This window comes from Oncorhynchus nerka, unplaced genomic scaffold, assembly GCF_034236695.1.
Source record: "Oncorhynchus nerka isolate Pitt River unplaced genomic scaffold, Oner_Uvic_2.0 unplaced_scaffold_5317, whole genome shotgun sequence".
NCBI lineage: Eukaryota > Metazoa > Chordata > Actinopteri > Salmoniformes > Salmonidae > Oncorhynchus > Oncorhynchus nerka.
The window spans coordinates 789-12,310 of NW_027035994.1; the positions used below are offsets into that span (position 1 = coordinate 789).

The 11,522-nt window shown below is 40.4% G+C and overlaps 1 pseudogene; it reads left to right on the forward strand.

Moving 5' to 3' along the window:
- Nucleotides 1-1,748: 1,748 nt before the first annotated feature.
- Nucleotides 1,749-3,729, forward strand: LOC135566381 (retinol dehydrogenase 8-like; annotated as a pseudogene).
- The last annotated feature ends 7,793 nt before the right edge of the window (nt 3,730-11,522 follow it).

The window sequence follows — 11,522 nt, forward strand, 5'->3', positions numbered from 1 at the left end:
AGGATTGGCTGCCGCAGTCATCCCCTCTTCAAGGGGAGACACCCTGAACCCAAACTGTTACAGACCACTATATCCATCCTGCCCTGCCTATCTAAGGTCTTCGAAAGCCAAGTCAACAAACAGGTCACTGACCATCTCTGAATCCACCGTACCTTCTCCGCTGTGCAATCTGGTTTCGAGCCGGTCACGGTGCACCTCAGCCACGCTCAAGTTACTAAACAATATCATAACCGCCATCGATAAAAGACAGTACTGTGCAGCCGTCTTCATCACCTTCGCCAAGGCTTTCGACTCTGTCAATCACCATATTCTTGTCGGCAGACTCAATAGCCTCGGTTTCTCGGATGACTGCCTTGCCTGGTTCACCAATTACTTTGCAGACAGAGTTCAGTGTGTCAAATCGGAGGGCATGCTGTCCGGTCCTCTGGCAGTCTCTATGGGGTGCCATGGTTCACCTCGGTTTCATTAATTTTCTCTGTATATATCAATGATGTTGCTCTTGCCAAGTGGCTTATCCTGATCCACCTTTACGCAGACGACACCATTCTATATACTTCCGGTCGTCCTTGGACACTGTGCACTAACTTCTAAATGAGTTTTTAATGTTATATAACATTTTTCTGTGGTTTAATTGAACTTAAACGCTAGTAAAACCAAATGCATGCTTTTCAACCGTTCGCTGCCTGCACCCGCATGCCTGACTAGCATCACCACCCTGGATGGTTCCGACCTTGAATATGTGGACATCTATAAGTACCTAGGTGTCTGGCTAGACTGTAAACTCTCCTTCCAGACTCATATCAAACATCTCCAATCGAAAATCAAATCTAAGAGTCGGCTTTCTATTCCGCAACAAAGCCTCCTTCACTCACGCCGCCAAACTTACCCTAGTAAAACTGACTATCCTACCGATCCTCGACTTCGGCGATGTCATCTACAAAATTGCTTCCAACACTCTACTCAGCAAACTGGATGCAGTTTATCCACAGTGCCATCCGTTTTGTCACTAAAGCACCTTATACCACCCACCACTGTGACTTGTATGCTCTAGTCGGCTGGCCCTCGCTACATATTCGTCGCCAGACCCACTGGCTCCAGGTCATCTACAAGTCCATGCTAGGTAAAGCTCCGCCTTATCTCAGTTCACTGGTCACGATGGCAACACCCATCCGTAGCACGCGCTCCAGCAGGTGTATCTCACTGATCATCCCTAAAGCCAACACCTCATTTGGCCGCCTTTCTGTTCCAGTTCTCTGCTGCCTGTGACTGAACGACTGTAAAATCGCTGGTTGAGACTTTTATCTCCTATCACCACCTAAACATTCTGCTATCTGAGTAGCTAACCGATCGGGCTGCCGCTGTGGCCATAGTCTATTGGTAAATAGCTCCACCATTTTTACCTACTCTCATCCCCGAGCATTGCTTTTATTTATTTTATTTTATGCTTCTGAAGACTAATATCTTTACCTGTGTACATGACCATCTGATCATTTATCACTTCCAGTGTTAATCTGCAAATTGTAATTATTCGCCATTCTCATGCCTTTGCACAATGTATATAGACTCTCCTTTTTTCTACTGTATTATTGACTTGTTAATTGTTTACTCCATGTGTAACTCTGTGTTGTCTGTTCACACTGCTATGCTTTATCTTGGCCAGGTCGCAGTTGCAAATGAGAACTTGTTCTCAACTAGCCTACCTGGTTAAATAAAGGTGAAATAAAAAATTAAATAAAGTGGGGATCCTGATGAAATACTGCTCTCTGATCTCAGGTGTCGTGTTTAATGACGTGTATGCTGCCTCTAAGTTTGCCATGGAAGGGTTTTGTGAGTGTCTGGCTGTACAACTGCTCAAGTTTAACGTCACGTGAGTCTCTCTAACACAGCTAGCTATGTTTTCCTAAATTAATGTCTTTATTTTTTTTTTAAATGTATATTTTGTCGGGGACGGACCAATTAAAACATACGATTAAAAATATGATCTCTTCTCTCCTTCTCCCACTCTTTCTTTCTTTTCTCTCTCCTTCTCCCCCTCTTTCTTTCTTTTCTCTCTCATTCTCCCCCTCTTTCTTTCTTTTCTCTCTCCTTCTCCCCCTCTTTCTTTCTTTTCTCTCTCCTTCTCCCCCTCTTCTTTTATTTTCTCCTTCTCCTCCCCTTTTCTTTCTTTCTTTCTCTCTTCTTTCTTCCCTCTTTCTTTTTCTTTCTTTCTCTCTTCTCTTTCTTTTCTCTCTTCTTTCTTTTTCTCTCTTCTTCTCCCACTCTTCTTTCTTTCTTTTCTCTCTCTCTTCTCACTCACTTCTTTTTCTCTCTCTCTTTCTCTCCTTCTTTCTTTCTCTCCCTTCCTTCCTCTCTCCCTCTTTGTCTCCTTTCTTTCCCCTCTCTTCCTCTCCCTCCCTCCCTCCCTCTCCTTCCCCTCCTTCCCCTTCCCTCCCTCCCTCTCTCCTTCCTCCTTCCTTCCTCCCCCTCCCCTCCCCTCCTCTCCCCTCTCCTCCTCCTCCCTCCTCCTAGTATGTCTATGATAGAGCCAGGCCCACCCATACAGAGTTTGAATCGAAGATGATTCAGGACGTCCGTCAGAAAGAGTTCCCTGGGGCCGATGCTGATACCGTCAACTACTTTAAAAACGTCTACCTGCTCTCCTGTCGACATCTTTGGAGACGCTAGGACAGACCCCGATGACATCGCCAGGGTTAGTCCACCTGCCTGAGTGTGTGTCTGGCCTACCTTCTCTACTCTCGCTCTCTACTCTCTCCCACTTTCTACTCTCTCTCCCTATGTCTCTGTTCCTCTACTTTCTTCGCTTTCTTACTGCTTCACTCGCTGCTTACTTTCTCCACTTTCTCCCTATGTCTCTGTCTCTCTACTCTCTTATTCTCTCTCTCTGTCTCTCTCCCACTCTCTTCTGTTTTTTCTCTCTCTCTCCACCTGTCTTTCTCTCTCCCTTTCCTCCCAGCAGTGCACTAATCTAGTCTCTCTCTCCTTCTTCCTCCCCAGCAGTGCACCAACTAGTCTCTCTCTCCTTCTCTTCCTCCCTCCAGCAGTGCACTAACTAGTCTCTCTCTCCTTCTTCTTCCCTCCCCTAGCAGTGCACTAACTAGTCTCTCTCCTTCTCTCTTCCCTCCCCCAGCAGTGCAATTAACTAGTCTCTCTCCTTCTTCTCCCCCAGCAGTGCACTAAACTAGTCTCTCTCTCCTTCCTCTTCCCTCCTCCAGCAGTGCACTAACTAGTCTCTCTCCTTCTCTTCCTCCCCCAGCAGTGCACTAACTAGTCTCTCTCCTTCTCTTCCTCCTCCAGCAGTGCACTAACTAGTCTCTCTCTCCTTCTCTTCCTCCCCCAGCAGTGCACTAGCTAGTCTCTCTCTCCTTCTCTTCCTCCCCCAGCAGTGCACTAACTAGTATCTCTCTCCTTCTCTTCCTCCCCCAGCAGTGCACTAATCTGTCTCTCTTCCTTCTCTTCCTCCCCCAGCAGTGCACTAACTAGTCTCTCTCACTGCTGTAGTGTACTAAGAAGGTGATTGAGCAGGGCAGTTCTGCACGGTTCCGGAACCTTACCAACCCGCTGTACACGCCCATCGTGGCACTGAAGTATGCAGACGAGACGGGCGGCCTGTCGGTGCACGCCTTCTACCATATGTTGTTCAACCTGGGGCCCCTGATGCACGTTAGCATGAAGGCTATGCAGTACCTGACCTGTGGATGTCTACGCTCCAGGACCATCTCCCCTAACTAGACACACACACACACACACACACACGGGCACGCAGAGACACACACACACAGAGAGACACACGAGCATGCAGAGACAACACACACATAGGCACACGGAGGCACACAGTGACACACACACACACACTAGTATGCAGTACCTGACCTGTGGATGTCTACGCTCCAGGACCATCTCACCCAACACACACGGAGAGTCAAGACACCCAACACACACGGAGAGTCAAGACACACACACACACACGGAGAGTCAAGACACCCAACACACACGGAGAGTCAAGACACCCAACACACACGGAGAGTCAAGACACCCAACACACACGGAGAGTCAAGACACCCAACACACACGGAGAGTCAAGACACACACGGAGAGTCAAGACACACACAGAGAGTCAAGACACACACTCACACGGAGAGTCAAGACACACACACACAGGGAGAGTCAAGACACACACACACAGGGAGAGTCAAGACACACACACACACGGAGAGTCAAGACACACACACACACGGAGAGTCAAGACACACACACACACGGAGAGTCAAGACACACACTCACACGGAGAGTCAAGACACACACACTCACACGGAGAGTCAAGACACACACACTCACACGGAGAGTCAAGACACACACACACACTCACACGGAGAGTCAAGACACACACACACTCACACGGAGAGTCAAGACACACACACACTCACACGGAGAGTCAAGACACACACACACTCACACGGAGAGTCAAGACACACACACACTCACACGGAGAGTCAAGACACACACACACTCACACGGAGAGTCAAGACACACACACACTCACACGGAGATTCAAGACACACACGGAGAGTCAAGACACACACTCACACGGAGAGTCAAGACACACACTCACACGGAGAGTCAAGACACACACTCACACGGAGAGTCAAGACACACACTTACACGGAGAGTCAAGACACACACTCACACGGAGAGTCAAGACACACACGGAGAGTCAAGACACACTCAAAACACCCCCTGCAGTTTTAAAGTGTTCCTCCCTCTGTGAGCTGCCATACTTTGTACTGTTTGTTTTGATAGAAGCAGGACCTACAGAAGTTGAAATGTAACCTCTCTGTCTGTCTAACATAGATTATGTATGTATAGATACTATCTTGTGTGTAATGTATGTCATTTTGAATAGAATGGATCGGCTCTATTTTGACATTAAAAGCTCTTTCTACCTTCTTGAGAAGTCCCCGAATTTATTTTGGAAAAAAATATGACATTCCATTACTGTTGTCATGTTCCTTAATTATGGTTTTGGTCGTTAAGATATAATATATTTGTATGATTATTCAACCTGAAAGAAAAGACATCAGTGAAGTTGAGATGAATGCAATGTGTAGTCGCTCCGTTAAACCACAAGATGGCACTATCGACACGTAAATCAATTACAAACTGAGTGAAGAAGTTGCTTTCTTTGATCAGTTTGGAACCGTGATTAACTGCCAAAATGGTCTTCAAGCCAATTCACATATGATCTGGGACTGGGTAAAATATAATTGTATCATGCCTAGTTAAATAAATGTTAAATAAAATATAAATCCTATTCAGAAAGAAAGATGAAATGAATTTGCGCAATATGCGCAGACATGACGGTCTTGAACACACAGATCTGTATTCTCGCGGGAACAGCGCATATCTCGTTCTGTTAAAACAGGGCAAACAACAACAGCAGCAGCGGGCAACTTTCAAAATCAAGTGTGAAGGTAAAATCAAACTTTCTATCATTTTCTATAACGTTTCCAAATACAACAAACACGATTTAAAAGTCGGATTATTTGTCCACGCTCACCCGGTCAACATTGATTAGTCTATTGATCTAGCTAGCTTGCTAACTAGCCTTTTAGTAAACACGCTGTGGGCGCGCAAGATGGCGGTCAGTGCAGATCATTTGTTTTGGTAGTTAAAGGAATTATTGGATTTCTTTACCCAAATATGACCGTTTGGTAGTTCATTTCTACGGTGATAAACCCCGTATGAATATGGTTTCGTTTGTTTACCAAAGTAATTGATTACTTTCTGCAAGTTTTCCACCTCTAAAAACTAAGTTTTCGACACTACTAGATAGCCAGATAAGCTTGCTAGCTCAAAAACTAGCTTTTAGAACCGTACATGGAAACTTCCACGACCAGAACCAAAAGGAAAGAAATGGGGAGATCGTCAGATGGACAGTTAACCACAAAATATGGTGTGATTGTGGGCACTCCTCTTCAGAATGTAACTGTGGGGGGAAATACTGCAATGGGTGGTGAGTATGGACAACAATACTCACAACTTGCGCCCCTCCAGTCCCCAGCTATTACCTACGATCTCGGCACTCAGTCAAGCCCCAGGGGGAAAAGATGAGAGCCAAGAGGGTATGTCACTTATTGAGATGCAATTGTGGTAACAATATCGGGTTATCATATGACAACAACCACTCTGCAGGTGTAGCAGTTTTAAGAGGTGCATTTAAAGGGGAGGTCGTCAGTAGTAAGACTCACCACTCTGCAGGTGTAGCAGTTTTAAGAGGTGCATTTAAAGGGAAGGTCGTCAGTAGTAAGACTCACCACTCTGCAGGTGTAGCAGTTTTAAGAGGTGCATTTAAAGGGAAGGTCATCAGTAGTAAGACTCACCACTCTGCAGGTGTAGCAGTTTTAAGAGGTGCATTTAAAGGGAAGGTCGTCAGTAGTAAGACTCACCACTCTGCAGGTGTAGCAGTTTTAAGAGGTGCATTTAAAGGGAAGGTCATCAGTAGTAAGACTCACCACTCTGCAGGTGTAGCAGTTTTAAGAGGTGCATTTAAAGGGAAGGTCATCAGTAGGAAGACTCACCACTCTGGACGTTGGTTCATTTTAACAGTACATTTCAACAGTGAAATGTTTTTATTAGGGAATATTTATGCATTCAACAACAAACAAAACAACGGGATATTATTTCAAGAATTTGAAGAAGAGACTCATAGAGTTCTAGGTGTATTTCAGGATATCAAAATTATCTTAGGTGGAGATTTTAATTGTGTATCTAATGTGATGATTGACAGATATCCCTCTCCTAACAGATCCAGCATTGTTAATCCTGAGTTTAATAACCGTCTTGGATTAGTCGATGTTTGGAGATCTAAATGTCTGTTAAAGGAACCACTTGGAGTAACAAGGACATGTCCAGACAGTCAACAATTGACTTCGGCGTTGATTTCTAATTCATTAGATAATTCTGTAGTGAAGGTATCAATTGAACCATCAATTCTTACTGATCATAAAGTTATATTCTTATCTTTAAATATGAATGGATCTGATTAAACCGAATCGGGTTATTGGAAACTCAATAGTAGACTGTTGGAAGATGATCATTTCAAGATGGATGCCAAGATATTATACAAGACAATAGGAAGAAAAGACCAACTATTTAAGTCTTATGGGAAATATTGGGAATTCAGGAAGTGTGAAATAAGACAAACAGCCATGAAGAGGTAAAAGTGCTGAACTTTAAAACCTCTTAAAGTTATGCATTTTCGCAGCTTTTGTTAAAAATCGCGCAACATTTCAAGCCCTGCTACTCATGCCAGGAATATTAGTATGTACATATGATTAGTATGTGTGGATAGAAAACCTCAGGCGTTTCTAAAACTGGTTAAATCACGGCTGTTGACTATAATAACAGAGCGTGCATTTCATGTGAACGTGCAGGAAAATCTGATCACTGAAAATGGAAAAATATATCCATCGCCACTTCAACCTATTGATAAAGGTGAACCACATTAAATGGGGCGGGTTTGCAATACCTACAACTACACGATGTCAACAGTCTTGTCATTTTGCCTAGGATTTTTCTTGGTCAAACTTGCGCAAGGCAGTGCCTTTCTTCCGGTCTCCGACCGGATATTTTTAGTTGAATTTACCCGGACATTATTTCAGGCATTCACAGCTATAGAATATACATCGCCCCTCGTGATCAATTTGATCGCTTATTAACGTTTACTAATACCTAAAGTTGCATTACAAAAGTATTTCGAAGTGTTTTGTGAAAGTTTGGGTGACTTTTTAATTTAAAAAATGGCGTTAGTTATCAAACTCAGTTTTTCCTTGATTACACAGTCTTCATGAATCGATATCTGGACTGCTATATATGGACGATTTAATGAAAAAAGACCCAATAGTGATGTTTATGGGACATCTAGGAGTGCCAAGAAAAGAAGCTCGTCAAGGTAATGAATGTTTTATATTTTTTCTGCGTTTTGGGTGGCCCGGCTACTGCAAAATCTGTCGTTTTAAGTGGCGTTGTAGTACTTTGGGGTGCCTGCTATCAGATAATAGCTTCTCATGCTTTCACTTGAAAATCATTTTACAAATCTGACTCAGTAGCTAGATTCACAACGAGTGTAGCTTTAATTCAGTACCTTGTATGTGTATTTTAATGAAAGTTTGAGTTTTATCAAAAACTATACGTGGCGCACTTGAAATTTCCGCTGATTTGATCCCCACAGCGGGAGCTAGTCCCTAAGATTGAGGGAAGATAAACTTGTTAAGGAAATCCTTTCTCTAATCTCTATGGAGGACCTTGATGAAGAAGGAAAGGCTCAGTTATTCTCTTTACAACTAGAAATGGACCGGATGTATGAAGAGCGAGCAAAAGGGGCATTTGTAAGATCAAGAAGGAGATGGTTGGAGGAAGGTGGAGAAAAATACAAAATACTTTTACAATTTAGAAAAAACATTTATAATGTACATCTGTTCATAAAAAATATAGATGGCAAAGAAAAATGAAAAAACACAAAAGATGTTTCAAAATATGTTTCAGAATTCCATGGTAACCTTTGCCAGTAATGCCACCATCCCTACTAACAAAACATCTGCCTTTCTAGGACTGCCAAAGACTATGCAAAATGTAGATGAAGACTCCCAAGAAGTCTTGTTATCAAATTATTTCTATCAATTAAATTTAAGAAAATGTATGGCAAGTTAAAGAGAACACATACTCAAGAGAATGATGGCGTATCAAGTGAATTCTGTATATTATCAAATTAATTAATGTTTTAAGGCAATGATTTGGGGTCTACACGTTTCTATGACTCAAGGCCTCATTCTGTGATACCCAAACCAAACAGAAAAACATTCTATGATTGTTGAAAAATGGAGACAATCACGACAATGAACAATGATGGAAAGGTACTTGCATCCATCTTTGCAGAAAGACTTAAAAGGTCTTGACCAAATCATTGATGAAACCCAGTCTGGTTTATTAGAGCGAACATATAATATTCTACTAGACTTTTACAAGTAGACTTTTACAAGGCGTTTGATACAGTTGAACATTATTTTCTTTTTGAGACTCTTCATTTCTTTGGTTTTGATCAATATTTTCAACATGTAATTAAGACACTTTACAATAATAGTAACAGCCCTGTTAAATTATCCTATGGACCTTCAGAGATGCGATGTTAGACGTGGAATTAAACAAGGAGGCCCAATTTTCTCCTTTCTTATTTTTATTGGTCACACAAGTTATGGCACTTCATATAAATAAGGATAGTTTTAGGGGTATTCAGATACAAGAAAAGAGATAAAATATTGACCAATTGGCTGACGACACCAGCATTTAAAAATATAAATAAAGATCATAATGAAGTCAGGAAAGCTGTTGAGTGTATTAATGCCTTCTCACATGTATCAGGTTTATCTCTGAATATTAGGAAATGTGAATTATTTTTGTGGAAAAGATGTGACTTAAACTCAGTATGTAATGTCCCTGTAAAAGATGTGACTTAAACTCAGTATGTAATGTCCCTGTAAAAGATGTGACTTAAACTCAGTATGTAATGTCCCTGTAAAAGATGTGACTTAAACTCAGTATGTAATGTCCCTGTAAAAGATGTGACTTAAACTCAGTATGTAATGTCCCTGTAAAAGATGTGATCACATATCTTGGTATTAAAGTTAGCACAGATCAGAAAGTAAGGGCCGACTTAAATGTCTCTCCTGTTGTAGAGGACATTGAGAAGAGATTTAACTCCTGGTTATTACGAGATCTTTATCTGGGCGTGTACTTTTATCACAGTCTGAAGGTCCAGATGAGTTTATACCTCCCTTGCCTTGGATGGTCCTCTGTCAGTAACTACAATGGTTGATACTAAATGATTTAACTTCATATGGAGGAATAAAGCTCATTATTTAATAAAAGCGGTAATATGTAGGACCCAAGGTGAGGGAGGGTTGAATACTCTGGATTGTAAAACCTCTAATATAATATTTAAGATTAAATGGATACAAAACCATTTAAGAAATAAGGATTGCATTTGGAATATCATCCCTAATTTAATACTCCAACAGATTGGTGGTCTAGAATTCTTACTAAAATGCACCGTTGATTTGGGTAAAATCCCTATTAAGCTGCAAACTTTCATTAACAAGTACTTCTAACTTGGAACCTCATGTACAAACACAATTTTCCCTACATAAGTATACAATCTGGAATAATAAAGACATAAAATACAAAAACAAGTCTTTATTTATTTTTTCTGGAGGGTGGATCAGCTTAATATTGCGGAAAGAATGTTGCTTCCAATGTAATTGTCTGCATCATTTCCAATCCCCCATATTTTTTGGGTAAATATATATATCATTTCCAATCCCCCATATTTTTTGGGTAAATATATATATCCATACCACGCATGCATATATATACACATATATACATACACATACCTGTATAGACATACATATACACATATATACATACACATACCTATATAGACATACATATACACATATATACATACACATACCTGTATAGACATACATATACACATATATACATACACGTACCTATATAGACATACATATACACATATATACATACACGTACCTATATAGACATACATATACACATATATACATACACATACCTGTATAGACATACATATACACATATATACATACACGTACCTATATAGACATACATATACACATATATACATACACATACCTGTATAGACATACATATACACATATATACATACACATACCTGTATAGACATACATATACACATATATACATACACATACCTGTATAGACATACATATACACATATATACATACACATACCTGTATAGACATACATATACACATATATACATACACATACCTGTATAGACATACATATACACATATATACATACACATACCTGTATAGACATACATATACACATATATACATACACATACCTGTATAGACATACATATACACATATCTGTATAGACATACATATACACATACCTGTATAGACATACATATACACATATATACATACACATACCTGTATAGACATACATATACACATATATACATACACATACCTGTATAGACATACATATACACATATATACATACACATACCTGTATAGACATACATATATACACACACATACCTGTATAGACATACATATACACATATATACATACACATACCTGTAGACATACATATACACATATATACATACACATACCTATATAGACATACATATACACATATATACATACACACAGATACCTGTATAGACATACATATACACATATATACATACACATACCTGTATAGACATACATATACACATATATACATACACATACCTGTATAGACATACATATATATACATACACATACCTGTATAGACATACATATACACATATATACATACATATATACATACACGTACCTATATAGACATACATATACACATATATACATACACATACCTATATAGACATACATATACACATA